This window comes from Globicephala melas, chromosome 5 (assembly GCF_963455315.2).
Source record: "Globicephala melas chromosome 5, mGloMel1.2, whole genome shotgun sequence".
Taxonomy (NCBI): domain Eukaryota; kingdom Metazoa; phylum Chordata; class Mammalia; order Artiodactyla; family Delphinidae; genus Globicephala; species Globicephala melas.
Genome location: NC_083318.1, coordinates 127,027,144 through 127,041,476, shown reverse-complemented (window position 1 = coordinate 127,041,476; position 14,333 = coordinate 127,027,144). Strand labels below are relative to the sequence as shown.

General features: G+C 36.4%; 1 long non-coding RNA gene across 1 annotated transcript in view; it reads right to left on the bottom strand.

Annotated features, from left to right (window-relative positions):
• Positions 1-14,333, bottom strand: part of LOC115858086 (uncharacterized) — a 172,436-nt gene that overhangs the window by 17,323 nt on the left and 140,780 nt on the right. Inside the window, exon 3 of the long non-coding RNA XR_009564122.1 lies at positions 10,599-10,686. This is a non-coding gene — a long non-coding RNA (uncharacterized lncRNA). The remainder of the gene's footprint in view (positions 1-10,598; positions 10,687-14,333) is intronic.

Here is a 14,333-nt window from a genome sequence, read left to right as displayed (position 1 = left end):
TGGTTTTCCCATCTTCCCATGGTATATAGTTCTCATTTATATTCTTATTATATAGTCAGACCAATTTTATTTCAAGGAAATAATAAATTCCTTCCTAAAATTACCTGTACAAAAGTGCACTGAGAAGATGTACCTGTCACCTTAATGTTTCTCAGCCAAGATGTGAAGATACCATGCAGAGTAGAAACAATGTCCCTGTGGATTGTCAGAAGCTCTTAGAACTGCCTGTACTCATCTCTCTGTGAACCTTGGATCTGTCATAAGCCCACTGGCCAACTGTGCATTCAAAGGCTCAAGCTCCCTTGGCCTCATGTTTTCTCCACCAAACCTAGTTCATTATTTTGCAAGACCTATAAATGAAAGAATTTTACCTTGTGTTTTAACTCCATGAAAATAAATTGTCAGGGCTCACAAGGAGTTTCCTAGATATAAATCAATTCATTTGACTTTTGGTTCTGTCTTATCCTTTCACTTTGACACTCCTATTACTTAATCTGATCATTTGCTATTCTATTTCCTCTTTAATGTCTGCGATTTTTATCTATGTTGCCTTGCTTTGTTATACTTCCCTGCAGTAAGCAATGACATACAAATAGAGGACCCAACCTTTCAGGCAGGTGTGTGTTTGCTGTGTGCTTACAGATAGGTCACCAAAAGTCCATGCAAAATAGGGCACTTCACACGGCAGCAGAATTTCATCTGGAGTAACAGGTGTGTTGTAGAAGGGAACTGTAAAAGCCTCAGGTTGAACAATGGCTGTTGATGTTTGTCTATGTTTTATTCTTTCAGTTCACCTAATGGGTCATGTTATTGACATCTGAACTCTACAGAAATGGTCATGGAAACCTCTGTGCCTCGTGTTCCACTAGTATGGCGTTGATCTTCCTAGGACAAGATCACCAAGTGTTCTGCCTCCATTCCTCTCAAAATAAAAATTTGCAAATTTCAGCAATAAAATAGTTATTCAAGGAACATAGGAATATAAATGATTAGGCCTCTGGCAATAAAAGCTTAAAAAAGTTTCAGTCTTCTACTATGAGATTATAAAAGTAAAATAAATTAATATGTATTAAAGCAGGCGGTATTTGGAATGCGTTTTTTTTTTTAAATCTCCTCAATCAGAATAGTATTACATTTTAAAAAATACCCATTGTAAAGATTTTAAGGAGTGAAATAGACTTACATCTTTCTAGAATATCTTAAGTTCTTGCTCTTTATAAAGTGGGTTGGCAAATCTGTGGTTCTCAAATATTTGTTTGTGGACTAGGGCCAGTCTGTGGCAAAGATTTAACCAGTCTATATTGAAAAGAGAAAATAATAGTAAGGGAAAAGGAGAGAGATTAAGATTTCTAAAATGCCGAGCTTTCTTTCCTGAGGGAAGACCCAACTTTCCTCTAGGATTTTTTTTTTTTTTTTTTTTGCGGTACGCGGGCCTCTCACTGTTGCGGTCTCTCCCGTTGCCGGAGCACAGGCTCCGGACGCGCAGGCTCAGCGGCCATGGTTCACGGGCCCAGCCGCTCTGCGGCATGTGGGATCTTCCCGGAGCAGGGAACGAACCCGTGTCCCCTGCATCGGCAGGCGGACTCTCAACCACTGCGCCACCAGGGAAGCCATCCTCTAGGATTTTGCCAGTCTTTTCTTGGGGAGTTAAACGATTATGGTGATAAATGGAGGCTGATTTTTTAATGTCCTTACTTAACAGAAAGTAATTGACAAACCCATGTCAGTATTCTCTCTCACTCCTTTTTTTTAAATTTAAAATTGTTTACTGATCTGTGAAATGTACACACCTAGGAAGGTTCTTATAAGCCCTAAGATGCCAAAGCTGACTCTACTGAAGAGCCAATCAAATGTAGCTGAACTGTTCTATTTCTGATTTATCACAACTGTTGCTATCAATTCCAAATGCAGACAACTTGAAGATATCAATCCCTACCAATGGAAGGTGAATTGGAAATTTTAATCTTGTTAAAAATTACTCATACCTAGTCGGATTTTCCTCATTGTCCTCACTAGCTTTGTTAACTGTCTCCTTACTCTTCAACATGACCTCTCAGTTGTCTTTTCTATCAAATATTGACACTGGAATTTTCCAAATGATTCCAAATCATTACACACTGCTTATATTTATTTTATTCAACAGACCAATCCTTAAAAACGGAACAATTCTCTCCAAACCTCTAGCACTGAAGAACTGAAAGCACTGGCAGAAGTTAACAACTCAGGCAAGCAGGTGGTATGAGATAAGAAAGTGGCTTTCCTAATTATTAGGGGAAAAAAAAAGTACTGAGGCTCCTACATAAGGAATTATTTCCAAGTTCGCTACTCTGCTGGGAAAAATACCCCTGAGCCTTCTTTTTGCAGTTCACTGAAATTTATTTATGTGAAATTACTGACGGCCAAAGAGAAGAGCAAATAAATAGCTCTGAGCACTGTCTGCCTCACTCCACCCATCAGTGAAAGACCCTGAGTGTCCATCTTCCGGGGCCTGAAGAGACGAGGGAAAGCTTTGGATTGGCTTAATTCTTTGGGCTGAAAGTTCTTACAAATAAAGTTTGTGCCCCTCTCCGAGTCCTTGGACAGCCTGCACAGGGCCAGGACTTGAGGCAAACGAGGAGGCACTCACTCTAGGGCCCTGCAGGCTCAGGGTTGTCACTGTGCGACCTGCCCCTCTAAGCCTTGCCCTCCAGGGTTGCCTCATCCTGGTCCTGAGCCCACACGTTAATGCATTTGAGATTTGATAGCAAACCCCCAAACAACAGCATGGGTGGGCGTCAGGGGTGGGATTTATCTTGCTACACCTAAAGAATGAATTTAGGAGCGATGCCTGGTGGAGAATGGAAGGACCTTTCCTGCTTGTCAGCAATGAAGAATATAAAAAGCCACAAAGTTTTTATACCTTTCATGCATGTTTCACGATATCTTTTTTAATAACTTCTTTTCTTTATAGCTTAAAGATTGTCAGTATGTAAACAAATGCCCTTTCAAAAATGATTCAAAGGGCGCAATTTTTGGAAAGTATGTTTTCCTCAACCCTTCCCTCTCTGCCATTGAGAACTGTTAAGCCATAATCAGCAAACCCCTTTAGCCTTAACCTCTGTGCAGTTTCTGTGGTTCTTTACTTGAACTGAAGCATTTCCTCCAGGAGTCTATTCCTGCGTTAATCTGTCTTCCGAAAAGCAGCTCTAAAATGGGATTAAAGGCACAAAGATTTTCTCAAGGGTAATGCCCGGTTGAGAGAAAATGCAGAAGTAGCCAGCACAGGCTGGGAGAGCTGAGACTGTGGTGCAGGTATGACAGGGCACGAAGGAGAGAGAGAGGGAAGCAGACTAGACAGTCCTGCAGTCTAAGGACGGGTCTGCAAGGCCATCGAGGGCCCATGAGCAGTCCTATGTCTCCCTAGAGCTGCCTTTTGCCTTAGCATCACCCCTGCCGTACTTGGTCAGTGCTTGGGGCAGCCTGTGGGCAGCATGGTCCTGGTGCCAGAACCGGCTGCTGGGGCCCTTGGTTAGTTAATCTCCCTGTAGTTGGAGGTCTGCAAGGCACATTCTCATGGCCACCACAAGGCTAGCTGTGGCTTCTTAATCTTTCACACCCCTCATGCCTCAGAATTAGGACTGGTATCCCTTACTCCTCTGATAAAACTTTTGGACCATTCCTCCTCTACTTTCTTTTTAAGAACAAAATAAAACCATGAACTTATCAAAGCAAGCAAACAAACCAGAACAGCAGCTTTCAGACCCACGCCTCTTAGCGGGCCCATCCGCTGAGCACTCCTCGTTCACTGAACTTTGATATTGGACAGTGGTCTTCCCCACTCTAATTCTTTCCAACACAGCAGGTAAATTCAATACCTAGGCCTCTCAGTTTCTCATCTTCTTCATCATCATGACCTTCTCCTTTACCCATTCTTCCACACACCCTCAAAGGCCTGCTCAAATAGCACATTCTTAGGGAAGCCTTCTCAGAAACCCAACTTGATCGCATCCTCCTGTCCTGTACTTCACAGCATCTCTGCTGCTCATTCAGAGCTCAGTGAGTTTTGAACATATATGTTTAACCATGTTATTTGACTATTATCTTCTCTTTACCTTTAGTTCCATGAGGGCCAATTAAGTCTGTTCTGCTCTTTTCTTTATTCTTAGCATCTACAAGGTACCTGGCACATTGTAGATAGTTAATAGATATTTTTTGTATAACTAAATGACTAATAGACTAAATAAATGAATGAATGAGTAGATGCGAATTGAGTTATGTGAATGAATGTTGTTGCCAAGGGTTATGTCCGGCTAAATTTGAAATATATATAGCTATTAATGTAATTTAAAATTTCTGAAGAATTAAAAAAACTTTCTTCATTATTTTATAGCCTATTACATATTTTTTCAAAAAATTATGCTTCACTTTATCATCTAAATGACTTTGGATTTGTTTTTTATCTTAAACTACAAACGTCTTGACCACAATGTTCTTTACAAGTCATCTAAGGCTTCCTAGAAGTTCATAGCCCAGGGTCTTACACATAATAGAATTTACTATATACGGCATTAATTTGCAATGCATTAATTCAGCTTCTCTAAGATCTGGTGTTTTGTTTTGCCTAATGGAATTAACCATTTGTCTGATTTCTCTTCATTTGTTTTCACTGAGAGACATAGTTAACTTGACTTATACTTGGGGATTTATTTTCATCATAAGATGTTTATAAAGAATGCATCCATTTCTGATCTTTTATTTTTTTTTGGCTTGGTTTCTATTTTTCTGAGTTATTATGCTTTGATTTATTTTGTGTGTTTACTTTTTCAGGATTTAATTACAATTAAGTTTAAGGACCTAAGTGTAGATTTTCTACGACTGCCTCAGGAAGTTTTTGTTTGTTTGTTTGTTTGTTTGTGTTTTTTTTGCGGTACACGGGCCTCTCACTGTTGTGGCCTCTCCCGTTGCGGAGCACAGGCTCCGGACGCGCAGGCTCAGCGGCCATGGCTCACGGGCCCAGCCGCTCCGCGGCATGTGGGATATTCCCGGACCGGGGCACGAACCCGTGTCCTCTGCATCGGCAGGCGGACTCTCAACCACTGCGCCACCAGGGAAGCCCTCAGGAAGTTTTTTTAAACATGGGTGGAGTGCAGCACTATTTAAAGGAAAGTATAATATTTTGATCAGTTTCCCATATTTAATTTACATTTTTTTGAAGTTTGCTTTTTTAACAGTTTTATATATTAAATCAAAATATGTAATTACAAATATGACTGGCATCTTAGAAATTTTGCCTTGGAAATGAAAGTGTTCTGATCTTTATTATTCTTGGGTTTCCCGTCAGGTTTAATGCTAAAATTATTGTTTTATCCTACTATCTTATTTTCATCTATTTTCTCCTCTAATTTAGTCCAGCATTTGTCAATGTTTTTGTTCTCAGGACCTCTTTATATTCTTAAAAAGTATTGATGATTCCAAAGAGCTTTTGTTTGTGTGGGTTATATCTATCCATATTTATAATATTAGAAATTAAAACAGAAATATTTAAAATATTTATTTTTTCAATCATTTAAAGTAACAATAAACTCCGATATGCTAACATAAATAGTTTAATAAAATGAGTTATATTTTCCAAAACAGAAAAAAATACTGAGAAGAGTAGCATTGTTTTTCGTATTTGCAAATCTCTTAATAGAAAAGACCTGTTTCAAGAATCTAGCCTGGGGCTTCCCTGGTGGCGCAGAGGTTGAGAGTCCACCTGCCGATGCAGGGGACACGGGTTCGTGCCCCGGTCCGGGAGGATCCCACATGCCGCGGAGCGGCTGGGCCCGTGAGCCATGGCCGCTGAGCCTGCGCGTCCGGAGCCTGTGCTCCGCAACGGGAGAGGCCACAATGGTGAGAGGCCCACGTACCGCAAAAAAAAAAAAAGAAAAAAAAAAAAGAAACTAGCCTGGTGGTTACCAGCCAGGGGCGAGAGGGTGGGAGCGACTAGAGATATTGACCAAGGAGTACAAGCTTCCAGTTATAAGATGAATAAGTTCTGAGGATCTAATGTACAGCACAGTGATCAGAGTTAACAATACTGAATTATATACTTGAAAGTTGCTAGGAGAGTAGATCTTAAACATTCTCACCACAAAAAAGAAATGGTAATTATGTGACGTGATGCAGGTGTTAGCTAACGTTATGGTGATAATCATTTTGCAATATATAAGTGTATCAAATCAACATGCTGTACACCTTAAACTTACCCAATGTTAAATGTCCACTGCATCTTAATAAAGCTGGAAAAAAATTTTTAAAAATTTTTTAAGTGAGTAATGTATAGATTAAAAGAAAACAGCTCTTTCTAGTCATGCTGAAAGGTCAAGCAAAATCAGGAGTAAGCAGTGATCATTGAACTTAGCAATGTGATCCTGGGTCACACTGCTGATTCCTCACTGCTTCTCTCACCTGAGAAATTAAATATTTAGTTAGGCATCTCAAAAATATGGGAGTGTTTCTATTCTAACATAATCCATATGCCATAATAATCTTAAAGGTGGTCTGCCCTTACTTCTATCTTATTTCACATAAAAACACTAAGTCAGAAAATAAAAAAGTCATAAACCATATAATTACCAAACATCCATGGTCCTACACTTCTTAAAATGTTCTTCCTATTCTTATGCAACTCTCCTAGTGAGTTTATTCCTATAATCTTGTTTCCTTTTCTCCTACATATAACTAATAGTGCATTCCCTGTTTTTCATTAAGGCATGAAGATGAATGGACTTTTGATTTATGACTTTCAGGTTATTCGAACTTATGAAAGATTTTTTTATAGATAATCATAAAATTATGATTAAATAGAATTTGAGATTATATTAAACACATTTGTTGAAGTGCAGAATATCTCTATAAATAAAGTACTGAACTGATACATCTTTTAAAGTAAGCAAAAATAAGAAAAGTTTTAAGACAACTTGCATTATCATAGATACACTTTCAAGGAAACTTTTTCAATAATTTACTAATAAAGCATTTAAGTTACCAACAAATTGAAATAATCTAAAGTTAATCAAGGTTTGACATATAAAATATCTTTTCATGTAATTACTTTCCATAACTATATTATTTCTTGATTATTTTATTTATAAAATTATTTATAGCCCCTATATATTTACATAGAAAGATGTCCACAATATATTGTTGAGCAAAAAAAAAGCAGGTTTTAGAATAGTGTGATTAGTATTATTCCATTCAGGATTTTTAGAAATCTACATATATTACATGTATGTTTGCAAATATATGGGAGGAAACTGGGAGAATATATGTCAAATTATTGACATTATTTATAGTCCTAGTAAGGGGTTAAAAGAAAGGATTGTGTTTTATACACTTTTATATTGTTTGGGATTTGCCACTAATAAATACTATTTTCTATGTCTTTAAAATATATTAGATTGTCAAAAACAAAGTTTCTCCTTTCATTTTGACAAAGTATTTGTTTTAGTATATACATGTCTGTAACTTGGATTATACATACTTTTCATATATTAAAATATATATCAATAAATATTCTTGTTTTGGTAAGAAGAGGGTTTTTTTTAACAAATTAGAATCAGAATTTTAGGACTTCCGTTCTCTGGAGTTTTAAATAATCACAGCTGCACAGGTGCAAAAGCTACAAGACAGTGAATCAAGAATGATTGCTAGAGACAGCCTGCATATTTCTCTTAATGTAAAATCCTATTATGAAATAATACTTTGTGGTTCTCTGAAAATTGAAGAAACCAGTTGCAATCATTTAAGTTTTATGAGGTTTTTTAGTTAATTGCATTTTCCAGCTTTCTTATTAGTTGCATTGAGGTAAATCAAGATTTTGTTCTCCTGCTTTTAGTTCTATGTGCTTGTTTTCTAACATGTTGTCATAGAGATCAAGAAGAAAGAGACTTTATGTCTAGTGCCAATTTGTTCCAAAAATGAGACCAATTGTCACAAAAATACATAAAGTACCTCAAATTACCAATGACTTTCACCAAAAATCCAAATACAGTTATTACATATTATCAGTAATAATACAACTCTCATCTTTACTACCCTATACAAGAGACTGTTTTCTCAACTTTTTTAGTTTACCTTGAAAAAATTGTTGTGTAAAAAGCAAGGTGAAATGGCCGGCAGATCGTGTTCACTAGGACAAAGCAACATCTCACAGAAAACCTTTAACCTGCAAAACATCAACCTGCATCCTTTCACTTGTGAGAAGAGAGTCCAAGTGTCTGATGCAAGAAATCTAACAGGCAACAAGAACCCAGCACAATTAGAAACACAGCAGAGAAAGAGCATGCAATCAGCTGTAACTAACCATCTTTTCAAAGAAAAATTTCTTTGAATTCCAATCAAGACAGCTCTGTCTTGTAGACTGGGGATGATTTTGAGGGGTGGGCTCACGGGAATATTACTAATCCTCTAACTCACAGTAGCAAACCTCAATAGACTAGCCTTCCACACTACATGGCTCTGACTCAGCCATGGCAAATTCACTTATCCTGTTTCAGGCTAATTAAAATAAGTTTGTGGTAGCAATTTTACTGAAATTCTAGCTAACCTAAAGCAAAAGTAAATCGTAATATGCTATTTTCCTTATCTACTGAGTCGGAACCAATGCCAATTCTAGATTTGTCAAGAGTGCTCAGTACATTGATTATGCTTCCAAAAGCCAAATAATAAACATCTTTTAAATTATTTCACATGAGTAATATTGTTCACACACACCAGATTTCACCGAAAAGAAGCAAGGCACTTTTCCTTTTCTCCCGATCTGTAAATCAGTAAATATCCATGATATACAGAACACTCTGTCAACCACTGCATTTAGGTGAAGGGTGGGAATATTTATTCTTTTCCATTGTACCTTTAAAACATTTTTATCATGAGTATTTTTGTCAGTTAAATATAGCCTCGGTTGTTTTTTCAAAACATTACTTCTCTTGCAAATAGTCTCGGATAAAAAATATATACTCTTCTTATAAGTGATCCAAAGAAAACCTGTGATATCTTTGCCTTTCTCCGAGGGGGAAAAATGCCAATTTATTTTTCCTTTTATGGGGAAGATATACTCCTTCTATTCTGGAGATATTCATTCACACCATTTTCTAGTTGGTAAAACTCTGATTTTAAATATTTGACCATGTCAAAGTGAGAAATAAATTTACTAAATGGTACCTTGCTGCCTATTTCCTTATCAAAGTGTGTCAGCAAGAGTCCCATCAAGAAAAGAGCTAGGAAAGCAGAAACTGCTCTAGATATTTCTATCAGGAACCAGGTAATTCTTAGAAAAATGGCTCAGAGACTACTGCAAAATCTCATATCTCAGAAGTCCACACGCCTTCCTGCTGCTGCCAGAGGAAGGAAAACATGGCACCAACTTCTCTTCACCCTGCAGGTCTGATACAAATGCATCTCCTAGCAGACTCTAACTCAGAACATGGCTGGGAATGTAGTTCTTAAGTGTCCTGCTATCTCCATACAAAGGAGAACACAGCAGAGGGGAAATGATGCTAAATTGCTAACAGATAATATGTAGGTAGCAGGTAGGATTGAGGTGAAATCTGTCCCAGTGGTAATGTCCAAAGACGTTTAAGCTGTGATTTAACAACTCATTGTATAACTACTGAGATGAATAATAGTTATAATCCACTCTCAGTTATCCATTTAGGGAATTTTCCTCTTTGATCCTCCCATTTTTATTTCCTTGACCACTTGGATAGGGAATTTAAATCCCCTAAATACTTCCTAAATACTAATTTCAATGATCTAACAGATAAAAACCATAAATTAACTTACCATATACCTGTATCTACATTACTATATATCTATGGAGAGAATATACTAGGTGCAAGGCATGTACTGGAAGTCGCTCTGTCGGATGCAAAGATAGCCCCTGCCTTTCAAGTGTTCACAATTATTGGGAAGCGAAATGAAAATACAATCAATATAACTCAAGGCAGATTGTGTGCAACTAACAAGAGGCAAAAGAAGAAGTAGAGCAGGAGAGATTCCTATGAAGTAATAATGAGGAACTGGAGAAAGCCATGGGGAGGCAATGCTTTTTGAGGTGTAAGGATTCTGACAGATGGAATTGGAGTGAGGGGCATGCCAGAACAAGAAGCCAGAGTGAGCAAAGTGAAGAGGCTGAAGAACTTGCTAGCATTAAAGTAGCAACAGATACTACAACAGATGCCCACAGGGGCCAGCAGTGATGGAAATGAAGCAGCCTATGTGGAGACTGTGGCCAGAAAGTGAATGCACAAGCCACCTAAGGAATGTCCCTGGTGAAAACGTTGGCCCCGTGTTATCAGAGCTTCCATTGTTCAACCGAAGTGAAAACTCATATTCTAAAGTAAAACTCCAATTTTAAATTGTTAACACCTAATTAAAACAAAAACTAAAACAACTAAAGCCTGTTCAAATCAAATAAAACGCATCTATAGCCCATATATGGCCCCAGGGCCATCGATTTGCAACTTCTGGGTCAGATGCCCTCTACAACCCCATCCAAGGAATTCTGGTTTCAATTATGAACTTCATTGAATAATATATGTTCATCTTTTAAAATTATGCATATTAAGCCTTACCTCAGAAATCTTCTTCCTATAAATTGTGTGTCTTTGAGTTTCTTCATAAATCATTGTAGAGCTCTTTAGACTTTCATTTGCAAGGGGCCTAGAGTGATGTGGAGAAGTGACAAGAAAGGGAAAACAGAAAGAAGATAATTAGAAATGCAGATTCTACAGACATTTACCAGTGTAGCTAATATTTATCAGTCTCTGAGAATTGAAGACTGATGATTTTATTTATTTTCACTAAACAGGGAGAGAATAATGAAAATTGTTTGTAGTAGAGGAAATGTTGACTTTCTGGAATAATAATAATTAATTACATTAGCAGAGGTATACCCTGCTAATATACCCAATGAATATAGATATTTAAAATCCAGTCTACTGTAATGTTTCCTTCCATGTGTGGACATTCTTTATTTTCAAACATTGCTTATTAACTAATTATTTCCCCCAAACTGTGTGATCATACCATCATACATAACAAAAAAAAGGATAGTAATAACAGGGCATAGGTCAAGAAGTAAAAAAAAAAATGCCTAAAAAGTAGCCTTAGTGCTGTCTTGCTTTACAAGCAGTTTCAAACTGAGTTGAATGCTGTACCAGTGAAAAATCGATCTACGTTTTGTAAGAAATTTAACAAAAGACGCAAATAATATCGTAAGCCATTACATAAAGTTTCTACTTTCAATCAAACAGGCCAATGTTAATATTGAATTAACTATGTTAATACTTCTGATCACATAAGTCTTCTGTGTGTGATCTGCCACCAGGGGAAATCACATTTATCTGAATTTCAAGGAGGAGAGAACTCCTCAGGAGAATCTCTTTTAATAGTGTCGTTATGTACTCAGAAAACATTTCAGACTAGAAACTTGGATAGATATTTGAATTGGGCTTTTCCCAATAGTGGTGCTTTTTCAATAAGATAGCAGAGTAGCTAATGGAACATAATGAAAAAGATCAACAATAAAATCAACAATTTCAGAAAAAGAAAAAAACCACCTGACAATGTTCTCTTGGCTTACAGTTACCGCTTCACAGAACAAGCAGTGTAGAGTGTAGGTAAGCATACATACTTTCAGTCTCAGAACAAAGAATAAAAATCTAAAAAGGTAAAAATGAAAATGTGTGCTATTCCGCTGCAATGTGGCTGAGAGTTATAAAGGCCCTATGAACAATATTGAGTTTGTGGCGGCACAATCACATCACGAAAGATTTACTTTCACTCTGCAAACTCAATATAGGGCAATAACAGTCTATTACAAGCAGAGCAATACAACATCAAAGGAATGTTTAAAAGAACCAGACAGAACCTTTAAATCAACACAATTGGGTTATCTTCCCCCAAAGGAAGCACCATGGGAGAGCTCATAGCACGGTTTTTCAAGAGGTATTACTAATTTACCATAAGTTATATTTAATACACTTTTAAAATGTGTTTTGTAATCTTTCTCCACTTTTTAGAACACAGAGCAATAAATTAAAAGAGAAACAGTCCCCAAAGAGCAAGAGACTGGGAGAAAAAATGACAATAATTTTATTCTTTGGGGGTTTAACATTTCAAATAATTTTTCCAAGCTGAAAAGGCTGTATTGGATCTTTTCCTTCTCAATTTCAATAAGATTCTTTAAATATGAATCTAGAGGAATAATAGTAAATAAAATAATAGTAAGTTTCTACTATTTATATTTATAAAATTGATTCCAAATTCCATTAAAAATAGCAATATTCATCATAACATATTTGAAAACTAGTAAGACATCCTCTTTAACATCTCCAGTAAAGAAGTAAGCAATTTTATTCTGCCTTCTTATGACTGAAATGAACATTTGACAGGTTGAGTTTCTTATCCAGGTCATGTCAAAAATGGTAACAGAATTTATCGTGGAGTAGTACTATTCATTGCTGGCAGTTCTCAGGCATTTTCTCAGCATTTTACTATTTCCACATGCATTTCTATTTTTAATGTATATAATAGTGTGTTTCATTTAATAAAGTATTGATATAAGATATTATTTTTCTATGTATAAAGAGATGTTACTTTTCTATATGTAGAGCACGGGTTTTGTTGTTATAAACTTTAAATCCACGCATTTGTGGGAATAACCAAGTATCATCAAAACTTCGCCTCATCTATTAATGTCTGATATTTGCACACATAAAGTCATAAATTTCTATATGATGCTAATAGAACTGCTTCTCCAATTCTTTCAAAAGATTTTTGCCTTTTGTTTAGCATTTTTGTTTTGGCTTAAGTTATCCTGATTCATACCAGAGATATATATGCAAAAGGCTTTAAATTCTGGATAATTTGTATCTGTAATGGCTTTTCAGTACATGAATATTTTAGTACTGAAAACACACCCACAGCAGGTGCACGAAACTGCCTGTAACACATGGCATATGGGAAAGTACTAGGGTTTGTCCCTTTTGATATAGCACGGTTTTATTGGCATCATACTGTAAGATTTTGTAATAAATCAGATAGTGTATGGATTTATACTTATACGTCTGGTGTTGGAAAATATTTAATTCATGTTTATAATGTTTTTAATTTTATAACCAGCTTCCTAAATTTCTTTTCAATTGACCTTTGTGTCAAAACCATTTCATTTGAAATTGCCCATTACCAGATAATCTTTTCAGCTATCTGAGTTGTTTTGCCCTTTTTCTTTTTTGAAGCATGTTCTTTTTTAGAAGTCCATCCAACTTCTTCATACTAATATTGTGAATTTAAAGGCAAAACTCTGAACCATATTTGTTATACTTGTGCCCGGGCAGTAGAAATTAATTTCATCGGTTATTACATACCCTTGGTGAGGTTTTTGGAGTTCCATTATTTGAAACAATTGGTGTGAGTGTGATAGAATTTTCATATTTCATATTGATGTGATTAGGATATGTGTTCCCAACATGTGTTGGCAGGTTTAGCTTGTTAGCTTGTTTATAATCATCAGACCTGGTCCACTGAAATAATAACTAGGAATTCACATTTTTCCCCCATCCATTCAACCAATTCTCTCACTAAGATCCAATGTCCAACAAGAAGCTTCATGTCATACGCTGTTCCAATGTTATAAAAACAACCACACTGATATTTGTTCACTGCCTGATGTCAGCACAGTGGTTAAAAGAATATATACCCTGGAGTCAAACGTGACTTTGAAATTCTGCTCAACTACTTAATAGTCACGTGATTGTGTCTCAATTTCTCTTCTATAAACAGAGATAACAGTAATATTTATAGGTTGCTATAAGGATAAAATCAGATTTTGCTTATAAAATGCCTAGCTCTATGGCATATAGTATGTCCTCATGAGATGTTAGCTATTCTTACTGAAAAAATATGTTCAGAAATGCTCTGACACCTTCCAATTAGCGTCATGAGTATTACAAAGTTTACCCAACTATGGAACCTACTGGCTGTGATAAAACAAAATAAGAATGTTGACTCTTGTGCAGAGATTATAGGACCAACACCTGCTGCCTAACAGTAGTGGGACCCATACCAAGTATCAATGAATGAGTAACCACCCTAAATAGCTATCACAGTCATAAGGCAGTTGGTTCTATAGTCTAGATCTGTTTAAGAATTGAACCAAGTCACCTGCTGACTGTAACAGCCATTCAGAGGAGTGATATAAAATTTAATGTTAGTGATTATCTCTTATGATATAACATCATGTGTATATTGCTTTCCAAGACTTGCTTAAAGAACATTTTAGAAATGATACTCAGGGTTGTTTCAGT